General features: G+C 46.1%; 1 long non-coding RNA gene across 1 annotated transcript in view; it reads left to right on the top strand.

Moving 5' to 3' along the window:
• Nucleotides 1-8,053, top strand: part of LOC144833376 (uncharacterized) — a 46,553-nt gene extending 38,500 nt beyond the window's left edge. Inside the window, exon 3 of the long non-coding RNA XR_013610966.1 lies at nucleotides 5,752-8,053. This is a non-coding gene — a long non-coding RNA (uncharacterized LOC144833376). The remainder of the gene's footprint in view (nucleotides 1-5,751) is intronic.
• Nucleotides 8,054-22,911: the final 14,858 nt, after the last annotated feature.

Here is a 22,911-nt window from a genome sequence, read left to right as displayed (position 1 = left end):
CCCGAGCGCACTACTGGACCCATGGCAATTATCACTCTGGCCGAGGTTCATTCTACTGCAGAGGGAACAACCCCCCTTATCAATCATGATTTCGTTGGGCCCTCCGTTAGTTCTGAACCCGGAAGCCCTCTTCCTTTGGATCTCACGATAGAGAGTATCTAGGGTACCAAAAACGAGGCGAACCCTAAAGTACTGGTTGAAAAAGGGTCTAACAAAAGCCACGTGCCAGTTAAGGCGTCATTAAAGCATAAGAGAAAACGCAAACACTTAACTGCCTATGCTAGGAAAAAGGCAAAGGTAGCACTTAGTCAGAACATTAAGTGGGGTGCTCCACATATGCCTAGGACAATTATTGACAATAGTATATCTGAGGAGGCGCCTTTAACTGAAGAAAGTATTAATGATAGCATAGTTGAGCAAAACTCGATTACAATGGCTGACCATTCTGTTCATGAGGGCCAAAGAGTTTCTTTAGATATGACAGAAAAAGAAGGGGGGAGGGATGAATTTTTAAAATTGGTGTGGGAGACACTTAAGAGACTACTTAAACCGTTAGAAGTCAGGCTAACTGGTATTGAGAACCAGTTGCTTGAGGTAGAGAAAAGTGTCATCACCTTATCAAGCTTGAGCCTTAATTGTACTGATGTACCCATAGTCCCTAAGCAAGCTCCGGCCCCTGCCCTTGTACTTCCAACGAATAAAAACCCAGTTAATGAACAAGAACAAAAGGAGGGAATAGTAAAACATATAAACACTAAACAATCAATAAACACTATTGATAAATCATACTCACTTCCCACAACTTCTACATCTGTAAACACCATTAATAAACCCTCTCAGAAAAGTCAGGGCAATAGCAATATACCTCAATTGCCAAATGCTGCCACTACCCACTCTTCTATCCAGAGTGCACCGGCCCTAACGAAACCCCCATCAAATCCTTCTGCCTACCCCTATATCACTCCGGCAAGTAACAAACTCTTGTCTGACAGATCCTTTGTAAATATTACTAATAAGACAAAATACCAATCTAGCCATACGTATAATAACTTTAAAGGAGGGTATATAGACTTACCACCTGACGCCAGCCCATTTGTAGCTGTTCTCACAGGGGTGCCCGTATTAGAAAGCAATATGAAGAGAACTTCCAATCCCTAAAAAATAAAGTGATACATTGGTTGAATGCAAATAAACCCATTCCGAACCACTTGAAAAGCAAAATCCTTATGGTTCGGAGGGTACCGTGGGTAGGTCCCATGGCCAAATCAATTATGGGTGATTGTATCGTCATATCTTTTGAGGAACCCCATAGTGCTGAACAGATCTGCAAATGGAAATCATATGGAGCAACACCATCCATTGAAGCTAGACCTCTATCGTTTTTTTACCCTCCACCCAGGCCCATTCAATATGGCTCCAACTGGAATTCTGTTAATCAGTATCATGGTCACGCACCTAACATGGCTAGACAGGTTGATCAAAATATGTGGTCTGGCATTCCCACTTTTAATAGATACAGTTGTCTAGATGCCGTCGACTGACTTGGAATCATGCCAGATTGTATTTCCAAGCTATATGACACCTTTTGTAATCTTGGTAATGACAATTCTCATCCCAGAATAGACCAACGAATGTTTGATGTTAACAAGGATGTCAAGGATAGGATGCGTAGGATAATGCCAAATCACCAGAAGAAGGAACTGTCCCTACCAGTTAACAAAGTATGTTATAGCCTAGACATGGGTTGTTTGGACGGGGGTTTTGTTACTGGAGCTAGGGAAATGGCTAAACAGGTAGAGAAAGAAATGGCCATCCCCCAGTTAGGTAGTGTCCGCAATCAACCGGTAATCATGTCAGCCTTTGATAACCAGAGCCCAACACCTCGCCTGCTTATCCTATCATGGAACATTGCTGGTGTTGCCAAGAACTTAAAGGACCCCGAATGGGCAGACTATATCGACACCAGTGATATTTGTCTGCTGCAAGAAACCTGGGCGACTGTAATTCCACACCGAGTTGGATACAAAACTTATGGAATTGAGGCAGTCCAGTCTGACAGAGGAAGACCATCAGGGGGTCTGATCATCTGGCTTAAAATCACTCTGGTCATGAGGGTTGAATCTATTGATACAGGCACTCCTGACATTTTGGCCCTAAAGGTTACTCCCCCTAACGGAAATGAATGCTACATCATTAATGTATACAACAGACCAATTGGTCATTCTAAGGTCTCACCTACTTTGGAAGCTTTGGATCTCTTTTTGAAAAATGTAGTTGGAGACATTCCGGTTATCTTGGGAGGAGATCTAAATTGTAATTTCGAACCTGTTCCTGGCATCAATGATGTTTTTGAAGATGAAGACCAAGCTTACAAAATTCCCCAACTCGAAAATTCAAAATTTGTCAAGTACTCTACCTTGGCCGGCCAATTACTAAGGCTAACTGCAGATCATGGTCTCAGGGCATGTAACGGCCGTCTCCATTCGGATTTGTTAAAACAACCAACTTTCCCCAAAGCCAACAGCAATTTAGACTTTATACTTGTATCACTTAGTATCTGGTATTTTTTGATTGACTTAAAAGTGACAAGTAGGGGGGAAAGTGATCACTATCCTTTGGAACTTCACATTGATGTGCTTCTGTTTAGTGATACTATCATCTCACCAACTGAGAACATCCACGGAAGAATGTGTGAGGATGTTCACATAAATAACAATAGACGCGCAGTAAAATGGCCCCGCATTTTGGCAGATGGTAAGGCTTTGGCAGCGGTGTATTCTCTCTTTGAGCAGACGTTTGCACACATAGCTGACCAAATCTTTTTACCTGTACATTTTGATCACTTTACTGAACTCCATAATGTTTTCTTTAGTGAATTAAAAACATACCTGTCAAAAATGCCAAGGAAAAAACAACAAAACATAAGAGTGGGCAGTCATGGAAAATTATGGTACGACCACTCTTGCAGGATTGCTAAGAGAAACTTATTGCTTGCCATCAAAAATAAGTCAAAAGACGAAGTTATACTTGCAAGGGAGGAATACAAACGTGTCCAAAGAACATCAAAAAAACTGTGGGAGGAGTCGATCTGGGCTGAAATGTTAGCTGCTGCAAAAATCAACGATAATGTTGGATTCTGGAGGCTGGTGGCAAATGAGGGGCACGCAGGTAGAGCTGTGAAAGACATGTTTCTGGATGAAATGACTTGGGTGACCCATTTCACATCTCTTTACAAACAATACGATGGCGATAACAACAGGAGTATATGGTCTCCCCCTCCTATTGAACCCCTTAACTTTACACTGGAGGAAACAGTAAGGGCAATTAACGAACTAAAAAACACTAAAGCACCAGGCCCAGATAAAATACCGGGGGATCTATATAAACATGATGTAGGAGTCTGGGCCCCTTACGTGAACCGCTTGTTTAATGTTTTGTCTACAAATTGTTGCTTTCCAGATAGTTGGCGTGCAGCGGAAGTTGTGTTAATCTTTAAAAAGGGGAATAGACTGACACCTTCTAATTATAGACCAATTAGTCTTATGGATACGCTGCAAAAACTATATGCCAAACATCTGTTATTCCGGATTAACGACTGGCTGGACGATTCTAATATAATCTCCAAATTCCAAGCTGGGTTTAGGAGTAAGACCAGCACTATAGACCAAATATTTCGATTCTGTTGTTTGATCTGGAAGTACGTGTATATTAGGAAAGGTCACCTGTATGTAGCTTTCGTTGACCTGAAAGCTGCATTCGATCTTGTCCCGCGCAGCCTCCTCTGGAAAACATTAAGTGAAGTGGGTCTACCAGGATGCCTCCTGGCTCAAATAGTTGAGCTGCACGCTGGAAACGTTGCAAATATTAGGTGGGGTCCAAATGGTGAGCTGACGCGAAACATTCCCATTGAACGAGGGGTTCGCCAGGGGTGTGTTTTGGCCCCTACTTTGTTTTCTTTGTTTGTTAATGATGTCCCTGATTATCTGAATAGTTGTACTAATGATTCCCCGCAGCTTAATGGAGAAAGGGTGCCTGCGTTGCTCTTCGCAGACGACACCATTCTCATATCTCAGACCAAGAAGGGACTGCAGGCACTTCTTAACTCCTTTAGCTGTTATTGCACGACAAAGGGTTTGGAAATTAATGCAGATAAAACAAAATGTATGTCATTAAATCCCAGTAATCCAGACAGAGGGTTCTTGACCTTGAACAGTCAGAAATTAGGTACTGTGGAAAACTTTTCCTATTTGGGCGTTGCACTTGACTCGAAACTAAGTTGGAAAGCCCAAATTGAGAAAAGTAAGATATCATATGCTCACAATGTCAAACCGATTATATGCAAACTGAATGCCAGCACAAGTAAAAGTGTAACCCCTGTTTTAGAACTTTTTAAATTTAAAATTCAATCTGCTGTGTTATATGGAGCAGAGATATGGGGACCTTGGACAAAAGATAGTTTTCAAAGCCTGGACAACAAATTTATGCGTGCCATTGTAAGGGTCCCAAATAGCACACCTTTAATACCCCTACAACTTGACCTGAATTTCAGAAGAACAGATTATTTTGCCATTTTAAGACCACTAATATTTTGGGTTAGGTTATGGACCACCCCAGAATTGGTAGAATACAGAAATGGTCTACAAGAACTGTTAAAACTTGATTCTTTTAATTCTATCCAGTGGCTTGTGCATATCAAAAAATGGTTTACCCTCTTGGGCTTATACTCAATGTGGGAGACGCCTGAAAATTTACCGACCTCTTCCAAATTAATAGTCAAGCGAGCCTTCTGGACTTACATGAGTGACAAATTAGTAGATGGAAGTAGAGTAGGGTCCGCAGTCCAGGACTTTCTATCATTCAAGGATGAGTTCCGTTTTGAATCATTCTTGGACGAGATAGAGCCACCTATCGCAAAGTCCCTTTACTTAAAGTTCAGATATGGGATACTTATGCTGAATTATAACACAGATCGATGGTTACAGAAAAAACTGGGAGAATTGAATGTTAAAGGCGGGTGTTGTCCTATGTGTTTCAATGCCTGCACGGAGAATGAGGTTCATATGTTTTTTATATGTGGGGCGTACACGAACGCTAGAAAGAAATGGCTAAAACCAATGTGTAACCTTTTAGGAACCAGATCCTGTTCTATAGCCTATAGGGTCATGAAAAGTAATTCAACCCAGTACATTGTATTTAGCATAAGTAGGTTCCTTTACTCTGTTTACATCATCCGTAAGAAACATGGCCAGGTACTCTGAGCAGGACTCGTGTATATGTTTACAAAACTCTGCCAAAATGAAATGTATCTTAAATGGAGATTGTAAAGATTATTTTTAGCACTACTTTTTAATTAATTGTTACTATGTATGTTGCTATGAATGTTTTATCTTTAATGTGTATATGTGTTTTTTATGGCCAAACTGGCCGAAATAAAGAAATAATCCAGCCCAGAGACCGAGTTGCCCAGTTGGTCATAATGCCAGTTTTGGGAGGTGTGGTCAGTAAGGGAACTGCCCCAACGCTCCTGACTGTACATGGAGAAGGAGGTTTTGACTCACTGATAAAAATCCAGGAGCCAGAGTGTGGGTTCAGTCACCCAATCAACCCCCCGAACCGGCTGAAGTAATTGCCACGGGCAGTGATAATACAATATTGGTCATGAAACCTAGACAGTAAAAATGGGACTGCGTCCCAGCAGATAAATGTTATCTTCGAGAATGAGTAATACCTGTTTTTGACTCCTTTCTTTAGGTCATTGTATGGATTGCTGCTGCAGGATTTGTCGTCGCAGGACTCCTTTCGGCATGGTGCGCATAGGGCCAAGGTGGGCTGGAGGCATCCCAAGGCAAGACGGTCGACCGCGAGCACAGGATGAATTCGATTTTGACCAACAAACTGAACGTTTGGGAGAATCTTGCACACAGGGTGCAAAACCCTTCCTACTTTTGCATGACGAACATGAGGAGTGTTCTTGATATCGCATCAACCTGTTTAGAAACTGTTCCAACTCCTGTTGCTGTTTTGATGAATATCTTCAACGTTAACAATATCGACAGAAATACTGGCATTGATGATGTACGACATCATCTATCAATTTATTGTTTTTTGCAAATCTAGCCAAAGGACTACTAAATCTAATGAATTACAGACCTTTGAGATAAACACTTACAACATCACTGAGTGTGATGTTTGTTACAATTTTACGTGCGATCACAGTTAATTGGCAAATGTGCACAGATTAAACTAGAAAATGTTTCTGCACTTTCTCAACATGTACGGACTTTGTGCCACAATCGTAAACTTAACATGTGTTCATAATTCTGTGTTTTGCAAAAATATTGTTTTTGCTATTAGTCACTATAGAAATATCTTATTGCCAACCGTATGGCTCTTTTCATGTGGAAATATTTTACGGTCCTTTATTCCAGCGAACATTTCTGATGGACCGTGTGCTTTAACAAGGCTTAGTTTGATGATGTTTTCTTTAACTCCTTCTATTCATAGTCGGACTGTACGTGAGGCTCCTCAGTTAGATGAACACTGCAAATCTAATTTGCATTTGATTTCTAAATCTGAATATATTAGTTTAGCTGCCTCAATTGTAGGCATCCCTGGACTATCAATTTACAATTCTAGAGCTATTAGTAGATTAGCTTGTCTCATGGTTAAGTCAATCAACCACACTTCGACTGCTTTATCTGAATTTTTACTCGATGCACAGGGTGAACGACGAGCTATTTTGCAGAATAGAGCTGCCATTAATTACTTACTTTTAAAACATAATCATGGTTGCTCCGATTTTGAAGGTTTATGTTGTTTTAATCTTTCTGACCACTCTAAATCTATCCAGTCTCATATTAATGGTTTACCTGAATTATCTTCAGAAGTCTGACAAAATTTGGATCAGGGATGGTGGGATTGGCTCTTTGGGTGGTTACCTGATCTTGGTTTACTTCGTTCCATTTTGGGTGGTGCACTATTGGTCGTTTGCTTTCTAATTGCAATATGTTGTTGAATTCAATGTGTACCTAATCTTTTAAGTATGTTTCGACCTGGTACTTTAACTAGATCTTTCACTTATGTCTCCTATTATTCTGGCAATGATTGCGTACTGTTTAATGTTTTTGTTTGATTCGATGGTGTTGGACAATGGTCATGGGTGGAATGTAATGAATGTGCCATTTATATGGTTGAATGGCCCAATTATGACCATTGCCCATCACCATCTCAGTATATTCTGACCCAATATACTGATGTATAGGCCTGAATAGTATGAATACGCTACAAAGTAGGGCTTAATTCTGCCTTTTCTGTTTCCAACTTTATCTGGCTTCATGGCAGTGCTTGCCTAACGGCTTTGGCATACTCTTATGCCGTCTTGCATACTAATTTTGCTTGTTTGCAGGAATAGAGGCCTATGCTTGAGCGACTCCATTTTCTAGGCTTTCGTCATCTTCTGAACGTTTCTAGGTGAGAAGCCATGTTTTGCTTTTCACTTGTTTTCTGCACTTCGCATGTTGGTAGAAACCGTTTCTTGTCAGAGGAATGTACTCTGCTCCGAAGTCATAACATACGCCTGGCCAGCTGAAGCTGTGGCCTTGGTGCGGAGTGGTATGGAATCTGATGGGAAATAGGGGGCGAGGCTCATAGGGGCTTTGTCTTACGTTCCCACTAGTACTAAAGGAGGTGTCTGAGCTCTGTTCGTTGAAAGTCCATCACAGGGCAGACGTGGAGATGTGACGGTGGAACAAATGGTGTCACTCTGTCTCCTGATTCTGCCGGAGAAATGGGCTCCCCTCTGGCAAAGTGGAAGCGGGATGAGCAGACAGTTGGTGAGGTGTTCCACTAATTCTTATATTTCTATTATTCTTATCTAACTATCTTCTTATGTTTTCAGGTTCTATACATTTATATTCATATGTGTTCTATATATGTTTTACTGATTGCATTTAGCAATTGCCTAGGTGATAGTTTGAGGATGGATATTTGCTTATAATACAATTTGGCATACCGTGTATTCATGATACTAATAAAGAAACCCCAGAGTATATAATTATTTGTTTGTGTTCCTTGTGGAGGAAAGTCGGGCCATTTTTTACCAAGTGCTTACGGAAGGATGGGTGAATTCCCTTCCAATGGGAAATTGTTGATACGTGAGGGAAACCGGCTCCCAGCAAGGAGTGAAATTCTAATTCTTCCACCCCCAGCCTTGTTGTGAAAGGCATTGTGTGTATTTGTGCATTGGGTATATGTAGTTCTTCCTAGGTGAGTATTCTGTAGCGGAGAGGAGCAGCAAATTGCCTCACACACAACGCCTGTCTCTAGGGAGATTGTAGTGTGTATGAGCCCTTTCGGCAAGGTATAGTATGGCTTTCCTCCTTCCTGAGGGACCGCACCCAGGCGGTCCGGCTAGGAGACTTCACAACCACCCCACTCCCCGTCACGTGTGGTGTCCCCCAGGGTTCCTCCTTGTCTCCCCTACTATTCAATCTTTACATCTTTCCTCTTATCTTCGCTCTTCAGCAGCTGGAGGTCACCGTGTATAATTACGCGGATGACCTCCAGCTCATCTTTGATCTATCTTCTTCCCCTTACTCTGTCTCCAGTTTTCAGCACACTATGACATTCATCAGGGACTGGATGAACCACAACCACCTTAAGCTGAACCCGGACAAGACCGAGTTGGTTCTTACCGGTGGTTCTTCCAGTCCCTGGAACTCCCTCTTCTGGCCCCAAACCCTTGGTCCCGCCCCCACTCCTTCAACCACGGTGAAAACACTGGGGGTTAAAATGAATAATCAGCTTACCCTTCACTCTCAAATCAGTTCTGTAGTTTCTTCTTGTTTCCTTACCCTCCGCACTATTCGCACTGTCTCCCGTTTCTTCACTCCCCAGGCACTCAAAATGATCATGGCCGCGCTTGTGATATCACGGCTGGACTATGCCAACGCCGTCTATAATGGCATACCAGCATATAGCCTAAGGAGGCTACAGTTGGTTCAAAACCAAGCTGCCCGGCTGGTTTTTGGTCTTCCACGCTTCCACCACTCCACACCCCTCCTCAGGGAGCTACATTGGCTACCTGTTAAGGAGCGTTCCCTGTTCAAAACCGCATGTATGGTTTTCCAGGCCCGTCAAGGCACCGCCCCTGCCTTCATTTCTTCACTTATAAAAGATTACGCTCCCCCAAGAGATCTTCGATCCTCCACCAAGTCCCTTCTTCAAATTCCACGCTTCAGGCGTAAAAAGTGGGGTGGGTCCAATTTTTCCACCTTAGCCCCCACTTTTTGGAACTCCCTCCCTGACCACCTTCGTGCCTCTACCCATTATGTATCCTTTCGCAAGGAACTTAAAACGTTTCTTTTTAAACAGGCTTTCCCTGCGTAACCCTTTCTACTTCCCGGCTCTACTACCGGTTCCCATTTTGTCTCAGTAGTTAATACCCTCCTTCAGCGCCAAGAAACCGACAGGTGTACGCCGCGCTTTACAAATGTTTTAAATTAGAAATTAAATTAAATTATTATTAGTCCTTTTTTGGGGGTAAGTAGTGTGGAGTGGAGTGTTGTATCTTTTGGTCCCAAGAGGAATGAGCTTGCATGGCCTGATTATTGGCAAAAATTGCTCCTTTACACCGGCTCCATTTTATGCACTCTATCTCTCTCCCTGTCCTCCAACTCTCTTGGGGACAGGTGCTTTGAAGAAACACTGGTGCCTGCTCTGGAAGGCACTTTCCTCTCATCCAGGCCCACTGGCCCCTCTAGCTGCCCATCTAAATTCTCTGCCTCCTCCCTAGGCTCTTCAGGATGCTCAGTGGCATTCCTACATTCTACCCAGGCTTTCAGCGCCTTCTGGTATTCCTCCTTCTTGGTGAGGCCTTTCATAGAGACTTTAAATTTCCTGCAAGCAGCTTTGAGAAGATGCAGTGTAAGTGTTAATCCTATCTTCTTCGAAATTAATGTCAACAGGTGCAGTGGATGCTGCTTTGCTCATGGTGAAAAACAGTTGGTAGTTCTCAAAAAGCAAAAAGAAGTTCCAAGGAAAATTCTACCAAAAAGTATGTGGTTGCGTTATGGTCTGCACTCACAAGTAGTGTACACCAATCACTGTATATGAGCCACAAATGCAAGTCCAAATCCTCACTCCTGACCACCAATGTTAGAAATTGGGGTCTCTAGTTGGCAGAGGTAGGTACCTTTGACCAAATAGGGACCCTTCCTCTAGTCAGGGTACAGGGCTACACTTCTAACATAACCCCTGCTCACCCCCTTGGTAGCTTGGCATGAGCAGACAAGCTTATCTCAGAGGCAGTGTGAAATTCAGGGGGAGCTGGTGGTGAAGTCTTTGTGTCCCTGAGACTTCAGAACAGGAGGCAAGCTCAGCTTCAAGCCCTTGGAAATCGTCCTCAAGATAGTAAAAGTATACATAAAGTTCCTTTTCTCCTTTCCTTGGCAGTAAAGTAACCACTGCAGGCCAACCCCAACAGCACTCCTCCTTCAGCTTCCTTGGTTCTTCTCCTTGGCAAAGGTGGGCCCCGATTCCCAGTAGTGATATAAAGTTCTGGGGCCTGGCCCCCAATATTTATATTGCAAAATCCTTTGTCCTCTAAATGCAGAGGGTGCCTGTGTTCAGCCAAAACCAGTTCTGGGTGCACTCTGCCAGTGCACAACTTCTTCCTTTGTCAGTGTGGGCCAGGGTCATTAGACGCACAACAAGAGGTGGAGCCAGCATTGTGGAAGGCAGGCACAGCCCTATTCAGGCCCGGGTGGTACTCCTCCAACCACTCCCAATGCATATAGGTCTATTCAGCCCAGTGCTGACTCACCCTCTCTCCTGGAGCCACCCCAGCCTCTGTCACTCACAAACCAGACATGGAATACACAACCTAGCAGAGGCAGGCTGGATGGTTAGGCAAGAAAATACCTTCTTTCTAAAAGTGGCATTTTCAAACACAGAATGTTAAAACCAGCTTCACGAAAAGGTGTATTTTATCATTCTGAGTTCAGGCATATAAAACTCCAATTTCTACCTAGTTCCCTGGGTCAGTTAGGATTATAACTTGTTATAATCAAGCTGCCCATTCTGGCCTATGGGAGCAGGTAGCATTGCAATAGTGAAAAACGCAATTGGCTGTAATTCACTATCAGGACATGCCACACACATCACGGCAAATCCTACCTTTTACATACAATGCACCATGACCATGGGGGTACCTTGGGCCTACCTTAGGGGTGGCTAATATGTAGAAAAGGGGAAGTTTAGGGACTGGCAAGTGAGTGCACTTGCCAAATCGACATTGTAACCCCAGGCATGCCAACAGGCTCTGCAATGGCAGGCCTGAGTCACATTGTACTATATTCATGCCACTCCTAAATGCACCAAGAGAATTAGAGGGGGCCAGACCGGAAGAACAAATCTGATACTAGAGGGATAGACATGAGGGAGAGCAGCACCTGCCAACTTAAGAGGCTAGAGATATTGACTTGTTTTTGATTAATGTAGTATGTAGTACTGGGTGCAACTGAGAGAGTAAAGCACATTTTTTTGGCAAGATAAGCAGTGTGCTGGTCATTCATTCTATTGCGACTCTTGGTTTATTGCTTAGCGCTGAGTTCAAGCAGCCGACAATACCTAGCTGAGAATTCTGCAACTGCTCGCCCTCGTTACCTTGAGAGTCAAGTACAAAAAGGATTTACTCAGTCCAGTTTGCACAGTCATTCTGGGAAATGACCTCAACCCAGTAGCCCCTGCCTACACCGTGCCTCCGGAACTGGATTGAACATAGAGGCTGGAAAAAAAATCCCTTGCTAGGGTTTGTCAAGCTAAGGCCTTTGATCCTTGGCAAGGGACATAGCAGTGTCTTGTCATTTACTTATTCCTATGCAGAAGGTCACATACAAACAGCCTTCTAACTATCTTTTTCTTTTCTCTCCTCTTCTATTTATCAATGATCAATACTGTAGGCCTGATTTTAGGTCCAACGGGCTGCCTACTTCGTGTCGAGATTTTTACTGGCCCTGTCAGTTCAGAGGAGCCACAGTGGTTTCTCTGAAGGCATGGAAAGATGGGTGAGCGACTGCCATGTTTCAGGCGGCCACTCACCAACGTTGGTATTTTTTATAAACACGCTTCCAAAGTGGGTGTTTCTAAAAACAAATAACTACTCACCCATGACATTTTCTCCCAGGGAGTGGGGTTAATTTTAAAGTTTTTCTGTTCATGACCGCCACGTTTTCCCTGGTAGTCCCCAAGAAGAAAAAAATACAGACAGCCCGATCTAAAGAGGATGGGCAGCCCTATGTATTTACACCGACGGCACCCAAGTAAGGCTGGGCGTAAAACAATCCACCGGACTTGCACTAGGTCAGGCAGACGATCCGTTTGTTGGACAGGATACTCCACCACGCTTGTGAAGGAGTACCCAGCTCACCAAACTCTAAATCAAGACCTTGATCTTGTCTGTGCTATGCATGTATCTCTAGGTCTGCTTCATTATGTCCATCAGTCTTTGTATTATCTACCTGTTATTGAGGCCTGTGTGTTTAGTACAGGTTTAATCTTGATGTGTGTGTGTGTATGAGAATGTAGGTGTATTCATACACTGCGTTTTAATATACACTTGTTTATGCCCTTATTATTATAAAGTGCTACGTGCAACCAGATGTCTCCTGTTCGTGACTTTTGAGGAACCCACAGGTTCCTAACAGTTCTATAAATGCTTGGGGTCCCGCAGGTAAACCTAACAGTGCTACAAAGGCTTAGGGCCCTACAGGTAAACCTTTCCTAACCCAGTGCTACAAATGCTATGTGCTCAGTGCAGCAGGACTGGGCGCTCTAGGGGCGCAATTAAGTTGCTTGGCATTCATCTACCCTTAGCTAAGCCACGTGATAAAGGCAGTAGATCAGAAGTAGCTCTCACTATTGAAAAGGTGGAGACCCTGGTATAACACAAACGCAGACATGCGGTTAGGCTCAACCAGGACATGTAGTAAACTATTAATTTATGTATCTGTAGGATTAGATTGCATTGCAAGTTAATTCTTATGGCACTATTTTCCGCACACAACATACAACATAGATTCCTTGCATGCATACCCTGATGAAGGGAGAACCCCCAAAATGAATGTAGTTGAATTTGAATTTACTTGCGGAACAGTGGATGTTGAAAGTGATTCTATGAGAATAAATATGCTTAAACTGGAATACAGGTGGATTTGCTTCCAAGGGAAGGAGACATTGATGCACTTTTACGGGTACAAGCTGTGGAGCAGGAGACACAGATCAGATCTAGTCTGGCGCTATATAAACAACTTTAGCCAAATACATCTCCCTTCTGGCATGCGATGAGTGGATTACAAAAACACTACAATAACTGTAGGAGAGTAGGGTCTGCTATCCTATGGTCACCCCAAATTTTTGCTTTTGCTTCACTGGTTTTCGACTACTGAGGCTGTGGGCCTGCTGATCAGACCCCCAGCCTGCTGTTCTCTCACTAAATTCCTGACACATGTGCTATAGGCACATACCACAATTGGAAATGGACTCCTTGTCAGCCCCTGTATAATGCACTATAGGTGCCCAGGGCATAGGGGCCACCAAGGCCTACCAGGGGCTGCAGCATATCTTTTGCCACCCCTGGCTGGTTCTTAAATTAACACAACTGGCTGATTCACTCAGCTGGGGTAAGGTGGTGTAATCACCCCTTGCTTAGATATAGTATACCTATATCTAAACCTATATCTGGACACATATAAACCTGTGAGCCACTCCTATGGAAGGCCTCATCAATCCTGGAGGCAGAGTGCGTGGTTTTATGTGAGATGGAGCTCTAGCATGAGCTGAGCCTGTCTGCAGCTGTCGGGAACAACTCCCTAAGCTGTTTCAGGATAATGCCATACCATATACTCTTAAGTGCCTTATAATCCTCGCGGTTATATAGCAACTTTGGTTTGGCTTTATCAAAACATGTCGTGTAAGGTGTCATACGATTTGGAATACTATCCCCTCGCCAGTTCTGGCGACGGGGATAGCATTCCACCCCTCTAGAGGGGTAGGACATGTTGCTTTACTTAAATGCGGTTAATTTCTACAAAGACCTTAGATCCACAAAATGGATGCCTCTGCCACAGACAAGAGTCTGGACCCCTGCAGCTGACCGAAACTCAGCCAAATGGGGGCTGGACAAAGGGTTTCCTGTCACAGGAGGGTGTCACCGCCCTCCAGACAGGAGATAGTGGATTGTAGCAGGGAGGTTTGAAAGAAACCAGACACTGCTTGGGGCGCACAAGGCTGCCCCTTGCATAATCCGGCCAAACCGGTTCTGGGGCACTCCAGCCCTCGTGCCAGGGCGGCCTGGATCAAAGGAAGGGGGTGTATCCACCCACTTCCTGGGTCCCTCCCATAGGGGGGGACCTAGCAGGTAATCACGCCCCCCAGATTCGAATAAGAGTGGGAGCAGTGCCAATGCACATCAGATTTCCTGGAAGAAACATAAGAAACAAAACTCTGGACCCTTGGACCTCCTACTCAACGTGGAAGCCCGAAGAATCTCCCTTGTGGTCAAGGAGTGACCACCCTGCACCAGCAGGCACCATCCAGCCCTCGACGTCTACTTTGTTGCAGTTCCCGCCGGAACTCGAGCGACAGAGATCGACGAGATCAAGCTTGCCTGCCTTCCAACAGCCCGATCCACAGTCCCTGCAGAGCTGAGACCCGTGGAGGCGACCGGAAGCGTGGGGCACGCCATCTTGAATTGACCACAAGACGCTGACCGTGCAGCCCGCGAGTGACCCTCGAAGCTGTGCACCGGGGTTTGAGAAGCCCCCACCCTGAGCCACTCTTGCAACGAAGTTCAGCCCCCCACACTCGACGAGTGCTGCGTGGGGCCCTTCTGCTCCATTTGGCTCAACGCGTTGGCCCGGTCACTTGCCAGCTGGCTAGTGGTCCCTGTGCCGATGAAACTACAAAGACGACTTGTGAATCTGGTTGCTCCAGATCTACACCAGCTCCCCTGAAAAGGAGCACCCACTCTGACCTTCCTGGTTCGAGTGAGAAGCAATCTCCTGGTCCCGCGTGGATTGCTTTTGCCAAGTGTTGTTTGCTCCAATCTTGAAGCCGACAGCGCCGTCGGCGAGAGCCTACGTGGGACAGATCGTGACCTGCTCCTGGACGTCGCAGATGCCCCACAGCCCACGTGACAGCGGAGAGAAGCTCCTCGACGACCACCTGATTGCGCCCGACATTGCCTGGTTCCGTCCTGGTTCCACCCTGGTCACTGCTGAGTGACCCAGACTCTGTCCCCTCTGCTTTCAGGTACTCTTCAACTTGAGTCCTCCCTTGGACTCCACCGGACACTTCACTTTCACCCCGCCTGCAGCCCTTTCAGCTTCAAGCACCAAGAGCCTGCGTGTCAAAACCCGACGCCACTTCGACCCTGTGCACCCGCTTCCTGTGGGTGAGGTAACTTTGCTCCGCCGGTGTTCCCACACTGGTACACATCTCTAGGGTCTGTGTCTTAAGTTTTGTTCCTCTAGGTTCAGCGGAAGTGTCCTTAAACTCTAACTTTACACTTTTTACGCACCATTGGTTAACATTGGTGCATGCGTGCGCTTTCCGCACTGCTCCCGAATCCCGTGGGCCGTTCCCGACTTCAGCATTGCTTGTCCCGACTGCTCCCAGCGATTCCCTAGGCCCTAGGCCTAACCACTGCTCGAGTGGCATCTCTTATACCACTTGTTTAGTATATGGTTTGAGTGGCCCCCTGCCCTCATCCATAATTGTGCAACTTTGTATGTTTAAACAGTGCTTTTGATTTAACGCTTGTGCCCCTTTATTCATAAAGAATACTGGGGATTGTTTTTAGTAATAAACACATATATTTTTATAATATATACTTGTGTGGTGTCCTTTCATTTGATATTACAGGATTGTATGTGGTAAAACAGCTCGCTTAACACGACCTCTTAAGTTAAGCCTTTAGGCTGCTTAGTCCATGCTACCCCTAGGATAGCTTGTCTAATAAGGTTGACTTACAACCAGACACCATAAGGGATTGTTTGGTCTGATAATAGGTGGTTCCAGAATTGGAAACATCACCTATCAGGCCAACTTCTCACATTGGTGAGCAGCGGTGCGGATTTGAGCTTGCTGTTGTTTTACCATTGCAATCTTTGTATCAAATTGAAAGATCACATCAAGTACCTCTAGGTACATATAAATCAAAAGCTTAGCATATTAAGTTCTACTGAACTTAGTAGTTGTAGATTAAAGGGATTAGCACACCCTGACTACAACTCACTAGCAAGGTACAGTAGGAAAACACTTAGTGTAGGTAAGTGCACCACTTACACCTCACTAGCAGTCATGTCTGACACAGGAAAAGCCTCAGGGTCTGCTCCTGTGACAGTTGACCTTACCAAGGCAACTTCCAGCTATGACAAGTTAACCCGAAAGGACTTGATTGCCTTGTGCATTTCAAGAGGGTTAAAAAGGGGCAGAAGTCCCACCTGCCAGATCCTGATAGACATCCTAGAACAGGATGACTTAGAGAGGGCGAAGGAAGCTTCCCTAGAGTCAGGAGATGGAGTGAACCCCCCTGTAACTGATCCCCCTCAGGAGGAAGGAGAAGAGGAAGAAGAAGAGGAGGAGGAGGACTCAGAAGTAGAGGACCCAGAAGATCAGGATCAGAGGGGTAGCCAGGTCCCAGTTGCCAGGCTTAACCAGGCCAACTTAGACCTACTGGGGAATGGAGAGGGCCAGCACCTCCCCAGATCCCACCATGTCATTCTCCCAGGCAACAGAAGAGTGAGATCTCCCTCAGGGGACTCTCATATTTCTAGTGCCTCAAGGGAATCACAGAGAGGCATGACTGCTTCTCAAAAGCTAGAGCATAGGGCCAGAATGAGGGCTGTCAAACTCCAGATAGAGAGGGAGGAGGTAGCCTTGGCTCAAGCTAGACTTGCCTTGGCAAGAGAGCAGAAATTAAGTGGCTTAGATGCCACTGGTGGCAGCAATTTTCCAAGAGAAAAAGACAGGGGCTATGACAATAGAAACCTGACAAAAATTGTGCCCCCCTACAAAGAAGGGGATGACATCCACAAATGGATGACTGCTCTGGAGAGAGCCTGCATGGTACAGCAGGTTCCTCAGGATCAGTAGGCTGCAATTTTATGGTACTCCTTTTCTGAGAAAGGGAGGGACAGGCTCCTCACAGTTAGACCTGAGGATGCCAAAAACTACTCTGTTTTGAAGAGTGCTCTTATTGAAGGGTTTGGCCTAACCACTGAGCAATACAGGTTGTTGTTCAGAGACACCCAAAAAGCACAGACTCAAGACTGGACTGATTTCGTTGAGTGTGCCACTAACGCTTTGGAGGGTTGGTTGCAGGGAAGTAAAGTTTCAGACTATACAGGATTGTACAATCTTATAATGAGAGAGCAGATCCTTAATAACTGTACAAACCAGCTGTTGCATCAATACCTTATTGACTCTGATCTGACCTCTCCCCAAGAATTGGGAAAGAAGTCGGACAAATGGGTCAGAACAAGGATTAAGCAGAAACCCCAGAACCAAGGTGGTGACCAGAAGAAAACAGACCAGAAGGGTGGAAATCAGAAAGATAAAGAAAAAGACCAGAAGTCTTCAGGCCCCCAAACTAATAGTAAGGAGGGTGGTTCCCAAAATGGAAACAAGAAGAAGAAGAACAAAGGTCCAAAGACACCTTGGTGTAATACCTGCAAATCAGTTTCACACTGGGGCAGTGAATGCACCAAGGCAAATCCAGTCCCCACCACTCCAGCTCCTAAAGCAACTGCAACCCCTAGTACAGTAAGCAGTGGTGGAACACAGTCCAAGGGTGTAGCTGGGTTGACCCTGGGTATTGAAGTAGGATCTGGCCTAGTCAGAATCCCTACACAGGCAGTTCTCCTATATGATGTGGACATAGATTTGCCCACTGCAGTGAGTCCCAGTAACCTGGGCAAATATAGGCAGACGCCTTTAATTAATGAGAAACTGGCTCAGGCCTACAGGGACACATGTGCCAGTGTCACAATGGTGACACCTGACTTTGTGGACCCTGGACAGATTGTACTAGGTGAAAGTTACCTAGTGACCAATGCAAGCAACTGCACTACTTCCCATAGTGTGGCAGTTGTGAACTTCTCCTTGGGAGGGGTAAATGGCCTAAAGAAAGTTGTTGTGAGTGCAGACCTTCCAGTAGACTGTCTGTTAGGCAATGATCTTGAAAGCTCAGCATGGTCAGAAGTGGAGTACAGGACTCATGCAGAAATGCTAGGGATTTCAGAGCATGTCCTTGCAGTGACAAGGTCTCAGGCTAAGAAGTTCCTTCCTGAACCAGTGGTGGATCTTGGAACAATAGACCAACCACAATCCAAGAGAAGGAGCAAGAGAGGAAAGGCTGAGCCTTCCACCTTGCCCCAGGTTGAGGATCAAGTTTCAGAGGAAACTGATTCTGCAGTCCAAGAGGAGACTGTCTCTGAGGAACTTGAACCTGACCAGGTTGAGTTTCTGGGGACAGGGGGACCCTCAAGGGCAGACCTGAGGCAGGCTCAATTAGATTGCCCTTCCCTTGAACCCCTCAGACAGCAGGCTGCTGCTGAGGCTGCTGGGGATGCCCAAGGTACCCATACTGTGTATTGGGATGATGGACTCCTTTACTCAGAGACTAGAGACCCCAAGCCTGGCATGACCAGGAGGTTGGTCATAACTCTGCAGTTTAGGGGGTTCCTTCTTACCTTGGCCCATGATATTCCCCTTGCAGGACACTTAGGCCAGAACAAGACGTGGGACAGGCTTGTTTCACACTTTCACTGGCCTCATATGTCAGAAAATTTCAAGGAGTTTTGTCGCTCCTGTGTCACTTGCCAAGCCAGTGGTAAGTCAGGTGGCACAACAAAGGCCCCCCTAATACCACTACCTGTGGTGGGGGTTCCCTTTGAAAGAGTTGGAATTGATATTGTGGGTCCAATGGACCCCCAAACAGCATCTGGGAACAGATTTATACTGGTGGTAGTGGATCATGCCACCAGGTATCCAGAGGCTATTCCCCTAAGGACCACCACAGCACCTGTGGTGGCAAAAGCCCTCATTGCAGTTTTCTCAAGAGTGGGCTTTCCAAAGGAGGTACTATCAGATAGAGGCACGAACTTTATGTCTAGCTATCTGAAAGCAATGTGGAAGGAGTGTGGAGTAAACTATAAGTTTACCACCCCCTATCATCCACAGTGCAATGGGCTTGTGGAGAGATTTAACAAGACCCTTAAAGGCATGATAAAAGGATTACCAGAGAAGCTCAGGCGGAAATGGGACATTCTTTTACCTTGCCTGCTCTTTGCTTACAGAGAGGTCCCACAGAAGGGGGTTGGCTACAGCCCTTTTGAACTTTTGTTTGGCCACCCTGTGAGAGGTCCATTGTGTTTGGTGAAGGAAGGATGGGAGTTACCTCTCAAAAAGCCCAAACTAGACATAGTGGACTATGTACTTGGTCTCCGCTCCAGGATGGCTGAATACATGGAGAGAGCATCCAAAAACCTGGAGGCCAGCCAAGAATTACAAAAAGCTTGGCATGACCAAAAGGCTGTACTGGTAGAGTTCCAACCAGGACAGAAGGTGTGGGTACTGGAGCCAGTGGCCCCAGCAGCACTCCAGGACAAATGGAGTGGACCCTATCCTATCATTGAAAAGAAGGGAGAGGTCACCTACTTGGTTGACTTTGGAACACCCAGGAGCCCTCACAGGGTAATCCATGTGAATCGCTTGAAAGCATTTGTGGACAGGGAGGACATGAGCTTGCTCATGGCCACAGATGGGGATCAGGAGGAAGAGAGTGACCCTCTCCCAGACCTGCTTTCTCAGAACCCTGATGATGGTTCAGTTGATGGAGTAGCCTTGGCGGGCAGCCTCACTGACCAGCAACAGATGGACTGCAGACAAGTTTTGCAGGCCCACAGGCATTTGTTTTCACTCACACCCAGCCAGACTGACTGGTGTACCCATGTGGTGGACACTGGTGACAGTCTGCCTGTGAAGAATAAGATCTACAGGCAACCTGACCATGTCAGGGATTGCATCAAGGCTGAGGTGCAAAAGATGTTGGAGCTTGGAGTGATTGAGCAATCAGAGAGCCCATGGGCCAGCCCAGTAGTCCTGGTGCCAAAACCTCATACCCAAGTTGGAAAGAGAGAAATGAGATTTTGGGTGGACTACAGGGGTCTCAATGCTGTCACTAGGACAGATGCTCACCCCATTCCAAGAGCAGATGAGCTCATTGACAGATTGGCTTCTGCCAAGTTTCTGAGCACATTTGATTTGACAGCTGGCTACTGGCAAATCAGACTAGCTGAAGAGTCAAAAGCCAAAACAGCATTCTCTACCCCTAGTGGACATTATCAGTTTGTGGTAATGCCCTTTGGCTTGAAGAATGCACCTGCCACTTTCCAAAGGTTGGTGAACCAAGTCCTTACTGGGTTGGATGACTTTTGTGCAGCATATCTAGATGATATTGCTGTCTTTAGCTCCACCTGGGAGGATCACCTGATCCACCTGAAGAAAGTTTTGGAGGCCCTGCAAAAGGCAGGCCTAACTATCAAGGCTACTAAGTGCCAGATAGGGCAGAGTAAGGTTGTATACCTGGGCCACCTAGTAGGTGGAGGCCAGGTTCAGCCACTGGAGAGCAAAATCCAGGCCATACAGGACTGGGCTCCTCCAGTTACCCAGACACAAGTCAGAGCCTTCTTGGGCCTGACTGGGTATTACAGAAAGTTTGTGAAAAACTATGGGTCTATAGTGACACCATTAAATGACTTGACATCCAAGAAGATGCCAAAAAAGGTTCAGTGGACAGTTAGCTGTCAGAAGGCATTTGATGACCTGAAGAAGGCCATGTGCTCTGCACCTATCCTGAAGAGTCCTGACTACTCCAAACAGTTCATTGTACAGACAGATGCTTCTGAGTTGGGGGTGGGAGCTGTGCTCTCACAACTTAATCAAGATGGTCAAGACCAGCCCATTGCTTTCATTAGCAGAAGGCTGACCCCTAGAGAGAAACGTTGGTCAGCCATTGAGAGGGAGGCCTTTGCTGTGGTTTGGGCCCTGAAGAAGTTGAGGTCCTACTTGTTTGGAACTCACTTCCTAGTTCAGACAGACCATAAGCCCCTCTTGTGGCTTAATCAGATGAAGGGTGAAAATCCCAAACTGCTCAGGTGGGCCATTTCCCTACAGGGGATGGACTTTACAGTGGAGCACCGCCCAGGGACTGACCATGGTAATGCAGATGGTCTCTCCCGGTACTTCCACTTAGAACATGAAGACTTATCTGGTCAAGGTTAGTTTAATGTCCCTGCGTTTGGGGGGGGGGGTTGTGTAGGAGAGTAGGGTCTGCTATCCTATGGTCACCCCAAATTTTTGCTTTTGCTTCACTGGTTTTCGACTACTGAGGCTGTGGGCCTGCTGATCAGACCCCCAGCCTGCTGTTCTCTCACTAAATTCCTGACACATGTGCTATAGGCACATACCACAATTGTAAATGGACTCCTTGTCAGCCCCTGTATAATGCACTATAGGTGCCCAGGGCATAGGGGCCACCAAGGCCTACCAGGGGCTGCAGCATATCTTTTGCCACCCCTGGCTGGTTCTTAAATTAACACAACTGGCTGATTCACTCAGCTGGGGTAAGGTGGTGTAATCACCCCTTGCTTAGATATAGTATACCTATATCTAAACCTATATCTGGACACATATAAACCTGTGAGCCACTCCTATGGAAGGCCTCATCAATCCTGGAGGCAGAGTGTGTGGTTTTATGTGAGATGGAGCTCTAGCATGAGCTGAGCCTGTCTGCAGCTGTCGGGATCAACTCCCTAAGCTGTTTCAGGATAATGCCATACCATATACTCTTAAGTGCCTTATAATCCTCGCGGTTATATAGCAACTTTGGTTTGGCTTTATCAAAACATGTCGTGTAAGGTGTCATACGATTTGGAATACTATCCCCTCGCCAGTTCTGGCGACGGGGATAGCATTCCACCCCTCTAGAGGGGTAGGACATGTTGCTTTACTTAAATGCAGTTAATTTCTACAAAGACCTTAGATCCACAAAATGGATGCCTCTGCCACAGACAAGAGTCTGGACCCCTGCAGCTGACCGAAACTCAGCCAAATGGGGCCTGGACAAAGGGTTTCCTGTCACAGGAGGGTGTCACCGCCCTCCAGACAGGAGATAGTGGATTGTAGCAGGGAGGTTTGAAAGAAACCAGACACTGCTTGGGGCGCACAAGGCTGCCCCTTGCATAATCCGGCCAAACCGGTTCTGGGGCACTCCAGCCCTCGTGCCAGGGCGGCCTGGATCAAAGGAAGGGGGTGTATCCACCCACTTCCTGGGTCCCACCCATAGGGGGGGACCTAGCAGGTAATCACGCCCCCCAGATTCGAATAAGAGTGGGAGCAGTGCCAATGCACATCAGATTTCCTGGAAGAAACATAAGAAACGAAACTCTGGACCCTTGGACCTCCTACTCAACGTGGAAGCCCGAAGAATCTCCCTTGTGGTCAAGGAGTGACCACCCTGCACCAGCAGGCACCATCCAGCCCTCGACGTCTACTTTGTTGCAGTTCCCGCCGGAACTCGAGCGACAGAGATCGACGAGATCAAGCTTGCCTGCCTTCCAACAGCCCGATCCACAGTCCCTGCAGAGCTGAGACCCGTGGAGGCGACCGGAAGCGTGGGGCACGCCATCTTGAATTGACCACGAGATGCTGACCGTGCAGCCCACGAGTGACCCTTGAAGCTGTGCACCAGGGTTTGAGAAGCCCCCACCCTGAGCCACTCTTGCAACGAAGTTCAGCCCCCCACACTCGACGAGTGCTGCGTGGGGCCCTTCTGCTCCATTTGGCTCA

This window comes from Lissotriton helveticus, chromosome 1_1 (genome assembly GCF_964261635.1).
Source record: "Lissotriton helveticus chromosome 1_1, aLisHel1.1, whole genome shotgun sequence".
Lineage (NCBI taxonomy): Eukaryota > Metazoa > Chordata > Amphibia > Caudata > Salamandridae > Lissotriton > Lissotriton helveticus.
Note: the sequence above shows the minus strand (reverse complement) of the source record. Positions and strands in the feature narration are given on the sequence as shown.